Genomic DNA, 14,253 nt, shown 5'->3' with positions numbered 1-14,253 from the left:
GGCCGAGGGGAGATTTAATTGAGGTGTATAAAATTATGAGGGGCCTAGATAGAGTGGATAGGAAGGACCTCTTTCCCTTAGCAGAGGGGTCAAGAACCAGGGGACATAGATTTAAAGTAGTTGGTAGGAGGTTTAGAGGGGAGACGAGAAAAAATGTTTTCACCCAGAGGGTGGCGAGAGTCTGGAACTCACTGCCGGAAAGGGTGGTAGAGGCAGAGACCGTCATCACATTGGATGTGCACTTGAAGAGCCGTAACCTACAGGGCTACGGACCTGGTGCTGGAAGGTGGGATTAGGCTGGGTAGCTCTTTTCCGACCGGCACGGCCACGATGGGCCGAATAACCTGTGTTGTAATTTTCCTATGATTCTATGATAGAATGTAGCATTAGAAAGGAGAAACAAAGGGCACAAAGGATTGGGAGAGACGGATAGTACTAGAGTAAGAAATGGTAAGGTATTAGGTGGGGTCAGACTAAGAGACAACACAGGATGGTCTAAGATAGATTTACAGTGTATGTATGTGAACGCACAAAGCATAGTAAATAAGGCTGGTGAGCTGCAGGCGCAAATAGCCACATGGGAATATGATGTCGTGGCAATAGTGGAGACCTGGCTCAAAAAAGGGCAGGATTGGGTATTAAATAATCCTGGATAAAAGGTGTTCAGGAAAGATAGGGAAGGAAAGATAGGAGGTGGTGTGGTAGTATTGGTGAAGGAGAATGTTACAGTGTTGGAGAGAGAGGATGTCCTGGAGGGGTCAAGGACAGAATCTATATGGCTAGTTAAGAAATAATAGAGGTGCCATTACACTACCAGGTGTATTCTATAGGCCACCAACTAGTGGGAAAAATATGGAGGAGCAAATTTGCAGAGAAATTACAGAGAGATTGAAGAACTATAGAGTAGTGATAATGGAGGACTTCAACTATCCTAATATAGACTGGGATAGTAATAGTATAAAGGGCAGAGAGGGGGAAGAATTTCTTAAGTGTGTTCAGGAGAACTTTCTTGATCAGTATGTTTCCAGCCCAATGAGGAAGGAGGCATTGCTGGATGTGGTTCTGGGGAATGAGGTAGGTCAAGTGGAGCAAGTGTCAGTTGGTGAACATTTAGGGAGCAGTGATCCTATTATCATAATTAGCTATGGAAAAGAACAGGGAGCAATCTAGAGTAAAAATATTTAATTGGAGGAAGGCCAATATTAGAGGGATGAGAACGGATCTGGCCTGGGTGAATTGGAATCAAAGATTGGCAGGCAAAACTATAATGGAACAATGGGCTGCCTTTAAAGAGGAAATAGTTCGGGTACAGCCGAGGTACATTCCCACTAGGGGGAAAGATAGGGCAACTAAAGTCAGAGCTCCCTGGATGACAAAAGAGATAGTAAGATGAAGTATACTAGGGCAGTAGACAAGGCTCTAAACTAATGAAGGGGGGGTGGGAGGATTCATTAAAGAGTAAATTTAAAAGCAGCGAGAGAAATGTCAAGGCTCTAGAGCAGAGTAGAGTTTTGGGTAAAAATAAGCAGAGTGGGTCAGGAAGGGACAGAGAGAGTAACAAAGGTAATAGGGCATCAGTGACTAAAGTGACATCAGGGGAAAATAGAAATAAGTCAAAGCTAAAGGCCCTATATCAGAATGCGCTAATAGCCATAACGGAGACGTGGTTGCAAAGTAATACCTTCAAGAAAGGTGACAAGTCCGATTGTGGTAATTACAGAGGCGTTTCCCTGCTGTCTGCCACAGGGAAAGTCATCGCAAGAATCCTCCTCAATCGTCTTCTCCCAGTGGCTGAAGAGCTCCTCCCAGAGTCGCAATGCGGATTCCACCCACTAAGGGGCACAATGGACATGAGCTTCACCGTGCGCCAATTACAAGAGAAATGCAGAGAACAGCGCCAACCGCTGTACATGGCCTTCTCACAAAGGCCTTTGACACTGTCAACCGTGAGGGATTATGGAGTGCCCTCCTCAAATTCGGTTGCCCTCAAAAGTTTGTCACCATCCTCCGCCTGCTTCACAACGATATGCAAGCCGTGATCCTGACCAACGGTTCCACCACAGACCAAATTCATGTAAGGACTGGGGTCAAGCAAGGCTGTGTCATTGCACCAACGCTCTTCTCGATCTTCCTTGCGGCAATGCTCCATCTCACCCTCAGTAAGCTCCCCGCTGGAGTGGAGCTAATTTACAGAACAAACGGGAAATAGTCAACCTCCGTCGCCTCCAGTCCAGATCCAAGGTCGTCCCTTCCTCTGTCGTTGAATTACAGTATGCAGCTGACTCTTGCGTTTGCGCACACTCGGAGGTCGAACTCCAAACCATCGTGAGCACCTTCACCGAAGCGTACGAGAGCATAGGCCTTACACTAAACATCCGTAAGACAAAGGTCCTCTACCAACCTGTCCCCGCCACACAGTACTGCCCCCAGATTATCAAAATCCATAACAAAGCCTTGGACAATGTGGACCACTTTCCATACCTCGGGAGCCTACTGTCAACAAGGGCAGATGTCGATGACAAGTCCAACACTGCCTTCAGTGTGCCAGTGCAGCCTTCGGTCACCTGAGGAAGAGAGTGTTTGAAGACCAGGACCTCAAACCCGGCACCAAGCTCATGGTCTACAGAGCAGTAGTAATACCCGCCCTCCTGTATGCCTCAGAGACATGGACCATGTACAGCAGGCACCTCAAAGCACTGGAGAGGTACCACCAACACTGCCTCCGCAAGATCCTGCAAATCCATTGACAGGATCGGCGCACCAATGTCAGTGTTCTCGCTCAGGCTAACATCCCCAGCATCGAAGCTTTGACCACGCTCGATCAACTCCGATGGACGGGTCACATCGTCCGCATGCCCGATACGAGACTCCCAAAACAAGCGCTCTACTCAGAGCTCTGACACGGCAAGAGAGCCCCAGGTGGGCAGAGGAAACGCTTCAAAGACACCCTCAAAGCCTCCTTGAAAAAGTGTAACATCCTCACCGACACCTGGGAATCCCTGGCCCAAGACCGCACAAAGTGGAGGAGAAGCATTCGGGAAGGCGCCGAATACCTTGAGTCTCTTCGCCGGGAGCAAGCGGAAGTCAAGCGCAAACAGCGGAAGGAGCGCACGTCAACCCAAGCACCCCACCCACCCGTCCCTTCAACCACCATCTGCCCCACCTGTGACAGAGACAGTAGGTCCTGCATTGGACTCCTCAGTCACCTGAGAACTCATTTTTAATGTGGAAGCAAGTCATCTTCGGTTCCGAGGGACTGCCGAAGAAGAGAACAGAGATGTGGTTGCAAAGTGGCCAAGGTTGGGAACTAAATATTTCAGGATACTTAACCTTTAGAAGAGAAAGGCAAAATGGAAAAGGGGGAGGGGTAGCCCTGATAATAAAGGATGGGATAAAGACAGTAGAGAGAAAGGATCTTAGCTTCGAAAATCAAGAAGTAGAATCAGTTTGGGTGGAGCTAAGAAACAGCAAGGGGCAGAAAACATTGGTGGGAGTTGTGTATAGGCCCCCAAACAGTAGTTGTAATGTCGGGCAGAGTATAAATCAGGAAATTAGAGGCGCATGTAACAAGGGTAATACAGTGATTATGGGGAACTTTAATCTACATATAGACTGGGCAAACCAAATTTGCAGTAATAGTGTGGAGGACGAATTCATGGAATGTATGCAAGATAGTTTTCTAGATCAGTATGTTGCGGAACCAACTAGGGAACAGGCTATTTTAGATCTAGTATGTGCAATGAGAAAGGGTTAATTAATAGCCTTGTAGTAAAGGGGCCTTTAGGGAAGAGTAACCATAATATGATAGAATCTTACACTGAGTTTGAAAGTGGTTTAGTTAAATCCAAAACTAGGGTTTTAAATCTAAACAAAGCAAACTATGTAGTTTATTGTTAAGGACGTGGTAAAAGGGCACTTAGAAAATAATAGGATTGGGCAGAGTCAACACGGGTTTATGAAAGGGAAATCGTGTTTGACAAATCTGTTAGAGTTTTTTGAGGTTGTAACTAGCAGTATAGATAAGGGGGAACCAGTGGATGTGGTGTATTTGGATTTTCAGAAAACATTCGATAAGGTGCCACACAAGAGGTTAATAAACAAAATTAGGGCTCATGGGATTGGTGGTAATATACTCGTATGGATTGCGGATTGGTTAACGGACAGAAAACAGAGCGTAGGAATAAATGGGTCATTTTCGGGTTGGCAGGCTGTAACTAGTGGGGTACAGCAAGGATCAGTGCTTGGGCCTCAGCTATTCACAATCTACATCAATGATTTGGATGAGGGGACCAAATGTAATATATCCAAGTTTCTTGATGATAAAAAGCTGGGTGGCAATGTAAGTCGTGAGGAGGATACAAGGAGGCTTCAAGGGGATATAGACAGGCTCAGTGAGTGGGCAACAACATGGCAAATGGAATATAATGTGGAGAAATGTGAAGTTATCCACTTTGGTAGGGAAAAATAGAAAAGCAGAGTATTTTTTAAATGGTGAGAGATTAAGAAATGTTGGTGTTCAGAGGGACCTGGGTGTCCTTGTACACGAATTACTGAATGTTAACATGCAGGTACAGCAAGCAATTAGGAAAGTAAATGTTTTTTTTGGCCTTTATTACAAGAGGATTTGAGTATAAGAGTAAAGACGTATTACTGCAATTATATACGGCCCTGGCGAGACCACACCTGGAGTATTGTGTACAGTTTTGGTCTCCTTACCTAAGGAAGGATATACTTACCATAGAGGGAGTGCAACGAAGGTTCACCAGACTGGTTCCTGGGATGGGGGGATTGTACTTGGGGTGGGGGAGTTGTACTATGAGGAGAGATTGAGTAGACTAGGCCTATATTGTCTAGAGTTTAGAAGAATAAGAGGTGATCTCATTGAAACATACAAAATTCTTACAGGGCTTGACAGAGTAGATGCAGGGAGGATGTTTCCCCTGGCTGGGGAGTCTAGAACCAGGGGTCACAGGCTCAGAATAAGGGGTCGGCCATTTAGGACTGAAATGAGGAGAAATTTCTTCACTCAGAGGGTGGTGAATCTTTGGAATTCTCTACCCCAGAGGGCTGTGTAGGCTCAGTCATTGAGTATATTCCAGACAAGATTGATAGATTTTCGAATATTAAAGGAATCAAGGAATATGGGGATGGTGCAGGAAAGTGGCGATGAGGTAGAAGATCAGCCATGATCTTATTGAATGGCTCAGCAGGCTCGAGGGGCCAAATGGCCGACTCCTGCTCCTCTTATGTTCTTAAGCAGAAAAAGAGCATGTATGACAGATGTCAGGTCGAGAATCAGGCTAAATATAGAAAGTTCAGAGGAGAAGTGAAAAAGAAAATAAGAGGGGCAAAGAGAGGGTATGAGAATAGAATGACAGCTAACATAAAAGGTGATCCAAAAGTCGTCTATAGGCATATAAATAGTAAACGGGTAGTAAGAGGAAGGGTGGGGCCGAGTAGGGACCAAAAAGGAGAGCTACGCATGGAGGCAGAGAGTATGGCTGAGGTGATAAATGTGTACTTTGCATCTGTCACCAAGGAACAAGATGCTGCCCTGGACATAGTGAAGGAGGAGGTAGAGGAGATACTGGATGGGATAAAAATTGATAAAGAGGAGGCAGTAGAAAGGCTGGCTGTACTTAAAGTAGATAAGTCACCAGGACCAGATGGGATGCATCCTAGGACACTGAGGGAAGTGAAGGAAGAAATCGCAGAGGTACTGGCCATAATCTTCCAATCCTCCTTAGATACAGGGTTGGTGCCAGAGGACTGGAGAATTGCAAATGTTACACCCTTGTTCAAAAAATGGTGTAAAGATAAACCCAGCAACTACAGGCCAGTCAGTTTAACTTTGGTCGTGGGGAAGCTTTTAGAAACGATAATCTGGGACAAAATTACCAGTCACTTGGACAGGTGTGGATTAATTAAGGAAAGTCAGCACGGATTTGTTAAAGGCAAATTGTGTTTAACCAACTTGATTGAGTTTTTTGATAAGGTAACAGAGAGGGTTGATGAGGGCAATGTGGTTGACTTTTGTATATGGATTTCCAAAAGGCGTTCGACAAAGAGCCACATAATAGGCTTGCCAGCAAAGTTGAAGCCCATGGAATAAAAGAGACAGTGGCAGCATGGATACGAAATTGGCTAAGTGACAGGAAACCAAGTAATGGTGAACAGTTGTTTTTTGGACTGGAGGAAGGTATACAGTGGTGTTCCCCAGGGGTCGGTTCTAGGACCACTGCTTTTCTTGATATATATTATTGACTTGGATGTGGGTGTACAGGGCACAATTTCAAAATTTGCAGATGAGACAAAACTTGGAAGTATAGTGAACAGTGAGGAGGATAGTGATAGACTTCAAGAGGACATAGACAGGCTGGTGAAATGGGCAGACACGTGGCAGATGAAATTTAACACAGAAAAGTGCAAAGTGATACATTTTGGTAGAAAGAATGAAGAGAGAAAATATAAACTAAAGGTTACAATCCTAAAGTGGGTGCATGAACAGAGAGACCTGGGGTATGTGTGCACAAATCATTGAATGTGGCAGGGCAGATTGAGAAAGCAGTTAAAAAAAGCTTACGGGATCCTGGGCTTCATGAATAGAGGTATAGACTACAAAAGCGTGGAAATTATGATGAACCTGTATAAAACACTGGTTCGGTCTCAACTGGAGTATTGTGTCCAATTCTGGGCACCGCACTTTAGGAAGGATGTAAAGGCCTTCAAGAGGGTGCGGAAAAGATTTACGAGAATGATTTCAGGGATGAGGGACTTCAGTTACGTGGATAGACTGGAGAAGCTGGGGTTGTTCTCCTTAGAGCAGAGAAGATTGAGAGGAGATTTGATAGAGGTGCTCAAAATCATGAGGGGTCTGGACAGAGTAGAGAGAAAGAAACTGTTCCCATTGGCAGAAGGATCGAGAACCAGAGGACACAGATTTAAGGTGATTGGCAAAAGAACCAAAGGGGACATGAGGAAAAACTTTTTTACTCAGCAAGTGGTTAGGATCTGGAATGCACTGCCTGAAAGGGTGGTGGAGGCAGATTCAGTCGTGGCTTTCAAAAGGGAGTTGGATAAGTACCTGAAGGAAAAATATTTGCAGGGCTATGGGGAAAGGGTGGGGAGTGGGACTAGCTGAAGTGCTCTTGCAGAGAGGCGGCACGGGCTCGACGGGCCGAATGGCCTTCTTCTGTGCTGTGACCATTCTATGATTCTAATCTAAAATCTCAGTCCCAACAGGTCCTTGAATAGGGGGTCATAAAAATAAGAGTTCCCAATAAATCCTATAAGGAATTGAGGAGAAACTTCTTTACCCAGAGAGTGGTTAGAATGTGTAACTTACTACCGCAAGAAGTAGTTGAGGCAAATAGCGGAGCTGCATTTAAGGGGAAGCTAGATAAATACATGAGGGAAAAAGGAACAGAAGGTTATGTTGATAGGGTGAGATGAAGTAGGGTGGGAGGAGGCTCGTGTGGAACATAGACCAGTTGAGCCGGATGGCCTGTTCTGTGCTGGAAATTTGATGTAATTGATATCAACAGGAATAGGAATCATAGAATCTTACAGCACAGAAGGAGGCCATTCGGCCCATCGTGCCTGTGCCGGCTCTTTGAAAGAGCTCTCCAATTCGTCCCACTCCCCCTGCCCTTCCCCATAGCCCTGCAAATTTTTCCTTTTCCAGTATTTATCCAATTCCCTTTTGAAAGTTATTACTGAATCTGCTTTCACCGCCCTTTCCGGCAGTGCGTTCCAGATCATAGCAACTCGCTGCGTAAATAAAATTCTCTTCATCTCCCCTCTGGTTCTTTTGCCAATTATCTTATAAATCCTGATCAAGGCTGTAAACATGCTGTGAATTCAGTGATTATATAGCATTCATATCCAAGTTGAACTTCAAATAGTATTTGAAATACATTTCAGAATTCTGTGGCCAAACTACATTGATTGACCAGCTATTATGGGAATGACTCACTCCTCAGAACTGTTTTTATTACAAGAAACACTGCCTATTTTGATGTATGCTATGCTTAAAAATAAACACTGCTTCATTTATGGTATCACTTTATGCTCTGCAATCTTAAATCTCTCTCCTAACATTTCTCCATGTTCACAGTCCGAATGAGATGACTGACTTCGCCAAGCCACAAGAAGGGCCGCCTGTGGTGTCGCTCACAGCTATTTATAAGAACAGGAGTGTTATACCGTGTAACACGTAGCATATTAGTTTAACAAGGTGGCCCTGTGGCCCTTTAAGACCACAAGGTGAAATAAGCACATCGTAGGGTCATTCAGAGTTTAATTGTTTGGTGAGGGAAATTTGCAGATTGAAAAGAGCTTGTGAAGTTCAGACTGTAGGTCAGAAACACTAAGTGATGGGCTCATTTTTCATTCTTTAAAAGGACTGGTTTGCATCTGTAATGAACTGCCACACCTGGTGAGCGACAGCTGAAGTATAATGGATACACGCCAGATGCAAGATTATATATAAATAAAATGATATGTATGATGAAAATCAGTATGTTCAATCATCTTTCCATTTAAACGTCCTATGTCAGCAGTGTCAAGAGATTTTCAATATTAATTGTGTCCATATCTGGTGATTGGCGTCCATGGGATTGTGATTAGATTGGATTTCCATTGAGCTCAGTGGATAGGAAGATTGGTGGGTTGTAGAATGTACAGCCAATTCGATATCGCGCATTTTACACCATCGCCCATAGTTAAAGTTACCCCCAATGTATTCCAGGTACAGATAGCTCTTCAGTGATTCCTGTAGCAAGTGTTTGTGTGTGGATGTTGGATGAGAACACGAGTTAGCCCCCATCTCACATATCTCACTGTCACTCACTCTCTGTGCTCACACCTGAAGAGGTGCCACTTAGGTGAAATGCTGGAGGGCGAACAGCTCCTGTAGAACTGTACCCCAACAAGTAGTCATGGCCGGCAGGAAAGGAGGGAAGGTAATACGGGAGAAAACAGATACTGAAAAGCTTATTAGGATATCATTTCAATAATCTAATTTCAGGGTTCAGTTGACAAACCAATGTTTGAGCTCTCTTGGAGTTTATATTGTTACTTGAACCCCTTGAATGGATTCCTGCTTTGTATTCCACTGCCAGTTGTCTAATGTCTTTTAATTATATTTTTTGGTTTAAACAAAACTTAATTATAACCTTCCCTCACAAAGTAAAGGTTGACAGTGTAGGAATGTCTAGTTCCTATCCAAAGACTGAGGTCCACTCAGGCGCTTAAACAAAACGAAGTTTAATAGAAACTAACCGGTTTAAACAAGTAACTGCAGGAGAACATCGAGTGTAGGTCTATTCAGTTCGGAGGCTCCACGAGGACTGCTGGCTGGTCCCGTGGTTGACGTCATGACGTTCTTCCAGCCAGTGGGGGATCACGTGATGTACAGTGTGACGTCATCACGTTTACCCGCGCTGTTAAAGTAATCATACTCTATACAAGTAAACAGTACAAATAAAGATACAGACTCAGGCTGTAGCTAACATGTTGTTAAAGGGAATTATATACAAACGGTCTGAGTCCTTTAGTGGCTCTGCCACAACAGACTATTTAACTGGTTGCTGCAGTGCACGCAGAACATTGTGATGATGTCATTAACACTTTGATGTGACAGGCAGTGACTGAGATATTGACAAAACGTTTCCCAATTATGATGTCATGTGTTTTGTGAGCTGCCTAGCAACAAAATGTTTCAGTGTTCAGAGTTTACTGGAGAGGAGCTGGATCAGTTATATTTGATGGCTTGAAAATGCAGGTTCAAACCACACTCTCATTGAACTATGCCTTCCTGGAGCCTCCTTCACTGTAGAGTTGGGGAAGAAATGCTTTCAGAGGATCTAGCTGTGATGAGCCTTCAGTCTGTCTGTCGGTAATGACTGCCACATCCCTCAGCACAAGGTTTGTGTAGCTGGCCCACTGTTTAATGCTTCTCAAGAGAAGCATGGTCAATGTTGTTACTGTGACTAATCTTTAGTTGAGGACCAGCACCCAGAAACTGTTGTGGAAAATGTTATTATTTCTGCTCCATAGTCCAGAATGATACCCAGGGGTCCAAGGGTTCGATTATAAGGAGAGGTTGCATAAACTAGGCTTGTACTCCCTGTAATATAGAAGGTTAAGGATTGATTTGATTGAGGGTTTTAGGATTTTGAAAGGAATTGATAGGGTAGGTAGAAAAAACTTTTTCCGCTGGTGGGGGAGTCTAGGACAACCTTAAAATCAGAGCCAGGCCATTCAAGAGAGACATTAGGAAACACTTCTTCATACAAAGGGTGGTAAAAGTGTGGAACACTCTCCGACAAAAAAGTAGTGGGTGCTACTTCAATTAATAATTTTGAACCTGAGATCGATAGGTTTTTGCTAGCCAAGGTTGTAAAGGGATATGGAGCTAAGTTGGGTGATGGTGTTAGAATACAGATCAGCCATGATCTCACTGAATGGCAGAACAGGCTCAAGGGGCTGAATGGCCCAGTCCTCTTCCTACATTCCTTCCTATATGCCTATGTACTAGTCCATGTAGTGAAATGTATCACAGCCACAACAGCAAATTCCAGCTTGCTTTATATCAATATTTTCCCTCCTCTCCTGAGGGTATTAGTTCAACTGGGGTACAGTTCAAGAGGGAGCAGACAACATTCACCAGTGAGCATCGACAGCAGATATTGAAAGTCTATCTCACCGTGGAGGCCTACTACTGTTCACACTCAACATCTACCCATGTGCACTTTCTAGCAGGAATGGCTGGATAGCAATCAGGAGTAGGGTTGCAAAGGGATGGAAAGTTTCTGGTAAATTTCTGGAAATTTTCCACGGGAAGTTTAGCTTGGGAATTTTGCCCAAAAGAGCACATGCTAGCATAATATTGTTTTTTGGTTTTTTTTGGATTTCTTTCATTTTTTTTTCACTAACAGAGATAATCTTAATTATTAAGGAATTTCTTAATCAATCTTCTTCTTTGGCTTGTTTTAATAATTACAAGTTTTGTGTGTGACTGTGAACAAATATGTCCTGATTGGTTGGATGAGTGGATGAGCGATTAGTTCCCTCTGTTGGTGATGTAGCATCGTGCGTGCACAGGTCATGCTTCCATCACATGGAGCATCAGGAAAAATGTACTCACCCTGTTGCAATCGTGCTAATCAACCGCAGTTCGACACAGACGAATGCCCTTTATTTCTCTGCATAGAACAATACCACGTTTACCGTCGGATGTGTGGAAGCATTTTACCCCAGGCATTAAAGATGGAAAGACTGCGTACATGTGCAAACACTGTACAAAGCCATATGTAAAGAATGCCACAAAGTTGCAGCAGCATTTATCTAAATGCAACAGCTTCACTAAAAGCTCACAGCAGTCAGCCCAGAGTTCCTCTGCTTCCATTCAAGAAGATGATGGTTCACATTCAGCATCAGGCTCCTTATCATCAGCAACTCCTGGCCCACTTGGAAGGTTCTTTGATACAATGGATAACCATAGCCAGAAGAATGCAGATGAGTGCTGACGTAATAAAACTCACTACGCACTTGGTTTGAGCATAAAGCAAGGCTTTAATCAACTTGTTTCAGAACATGGAAGTCTAGTTGTATTCCACTAGCTCCTTGTCTTACAAATTGTCCCTGGCAAGCTGGGGCCCATGCCCGAGTATTTATACTCCTTGGATGGCGCCACCAGCTGGCCGTCCAGCATTATTTCATAAGTAGTTTCTTGATGATGAGATTTATAACATTCTTCCTGCCTAAAAGATTTGGAAGTCCGACGACTTCCTCTTAACGGATTAGGCAGACCACGAATAGCCGCAATCTTTTAGATTTTTGTTTATGGCCAGAAGGCACGTCTCCCCGGACCGTGTCTTGGTCCCTGGGTTGCTTGATCCGTACCAGTGGATTGACAGGGCCTGTGTTGCTCTGATCGATCCGAGGGAGGCTGGGGAGATCGTGACTCTGGGTGCGGGTCCCCACAAGCGCAGAACTGGCTTCGTCCCGTTGGTTAGCCGGGGATTGACCGGCATCCTGGCCCGGGGTGGCCATCCCACGGGGAGCGCTCGGCTCCCCAAGCGGATCCAGTGGGGCAGCCGGCAGATCCCTCGATGTCTCAGGTAGGGCGTCATCCTCAGGGGAACGCAGAGTGTCGGCATCATCCCCACGGGTCCCTCCATCAGTTGGGTCCGCGAAACCGGCCGGACAGGGAGCCAGGTCCCGGAGTGAAACGGTGGACTCCCGGCCATCCGGGTACCGCATGTGCGCGTACGTGGGATTGACGTCCGTGAGTTCTACCTCGTCGACAAGAGGATCGGTTTTAGACGATCGGACGAATCTTTGGAGCAGCACGGGGCCAGGAGCTACCAACCATGACGGTAGAGATGTCCCATGGGTGGAGCGACGCTGGAAGCTGAAGAATCGCTCGTGAGGTGTGACATTGGTAGAAGTAGAAAGGAGAGACCTGATGGAATGCAACGCGTCAGGGAGCATAGTTTCCCACTGCTGGTCTGGTAGGTTGCGTGACCTCAGCGCAAGACGAACAGCATTCCAAATGATAGCGCTGTATCTCTCAACCTGTCTGTTACCGATGGGATGGTACGGTGTCATTTTACTTGTGGCGATTCCCCATTGGGAGAGATAATTTTTGAGTTCGCTTGACATGAAGGAGGGACCCCGATCAGAATGGATGAAATTGGCCGTACCGCAAAGGGAAAAGACTTGATCAAGGCATTTGATCACTGTGGAAGTAAGCATATTGGGACAGGGGAAAGCAAAGGGAAAGCGTGAATATTCGTCCACCATAGTCAGTAAGTAGGTGTTCCGCGTTGAGGAAGGCAATGGCCCTTTAAAGTCAATGCTGAGTCGCTGCATAGTGTGTATGAGCGAGCCATTCGATGGATGGAAGAATTGCGGTTTTAACTCCGCACAAATTTTACAGGAGGAGCATGTTCTTTTCACATCTTCCGTAGAAAATGGGAGATTTTTAGATCGCACAAAGTGCAACATACGGGTAACGCCAGGATGGCATAAGTCAGTATGAAGATCCGCCCGAGTCGAAGTTGACATAGAAGAGCAGAATACCCGCGTGAGGGTATCCGGGGCCACATTCTCTTTGCCGGGTCGATAATGTATGGTGTATCCAAAGGCAGCCAATTCCATCCTCCAGAGTTGTATTTTGTTATTCTTGATCTTAGTGTGTTTCCGGTTATCCAGCATAAAGGCCACGGAGCACTGATCAGTTGTAAGTGTGAAATGGCGACGAGCGAGAAAATGACTCCATTTACGTACCGTTTCGATGATGGCCGTAGCCTCCTTCTCGACAGGAGGATAATGGAGCTCGCTACCCTGCAAAGTTCTGGACAGAAATGCAACGGGTCGACCACCTTGATTCAAGGTAGCAGAGATCGCCACATCCGATGCATCGCACTCGACCTCGAAAAGAAGATTTTCATCAATGGAACGAAGCGTGGCTTTTTCCAGTTGTCGCTCGAGGAGGTTGAAAGCTGAAATAGCCGTTGCCTCCAATGGAAATGACTTAGCGTGAAGCAGGGGCTGGATCTTGTCGGAGAAGTGGGGTATCCATTTCGCATAATAGGCGAACATGCCGAGTGCCCGACAGAGAGCCGAGATTCGTAGGGGGAGGGAGCTCCTGAAGCGGACGAAGTCGCTCCGGATCCAGTTTGATGACACTGTTGCCCACCCAGTAGCCAAGGATGTTGACTGATGATACTGATTTTACAGATTTGGACTCATTTAAAGTTAAGTTGCGACGACGGAGAACGTCAAAAAATTTCTGGAGGTTGGCATCATGCTCCTTCTGGTCATGACCAGTGTATAAGGCAGAACAACCAGCAATGGTGATATTATCCAGATATGGAAAAGTGTCCATTAAGTTCTCCTGTTTGACTAGGCTATCCATTGCCCGTTGAAAGACGGCCACCCCATTGGTGACCCCAAATGGAAGGCGACAAAACTGGTAAAGCCGACCATTGGCCTCAAAGGCTGTATACTTTTTGTCAGAGTCCTTTAACGGTACTTGATGATATGCACTCTTTAAATCAAAAGTTGAAAATACCTTGTAGTTGGCAAGGTTATTGACCATGTCATCGATGTGTGGTAGTGGGTAGGCATCCAGGTCGGTATACTGGTTAATAGGCTGCGAGTAATCGATGCAAAGATGTTTCTTGTGTTGCTTCAGTGGATTTTTAACAATGACGACTTGAGCCCGCCAGGAAGATGAACATG

Source organism: Somniosus microcephalus, chromosome 7 (assembly GCF_052327205.1).
Source record: "Somniosus microcephalus isolate GS21.2 chromosome 7, FLI_Smic_1.0, whole genome shotgun sequence".
NCBI classification, from domain to species: domain Eukaryota; kingdom Metazoa; phylum Chordata; class Chondrichthyes; order Squaliformes; family Somniosidae; genus Somniosus; species Somniosus microcephalus.
Note: the sequence above shows the minus strand (reverse complement) of the source record.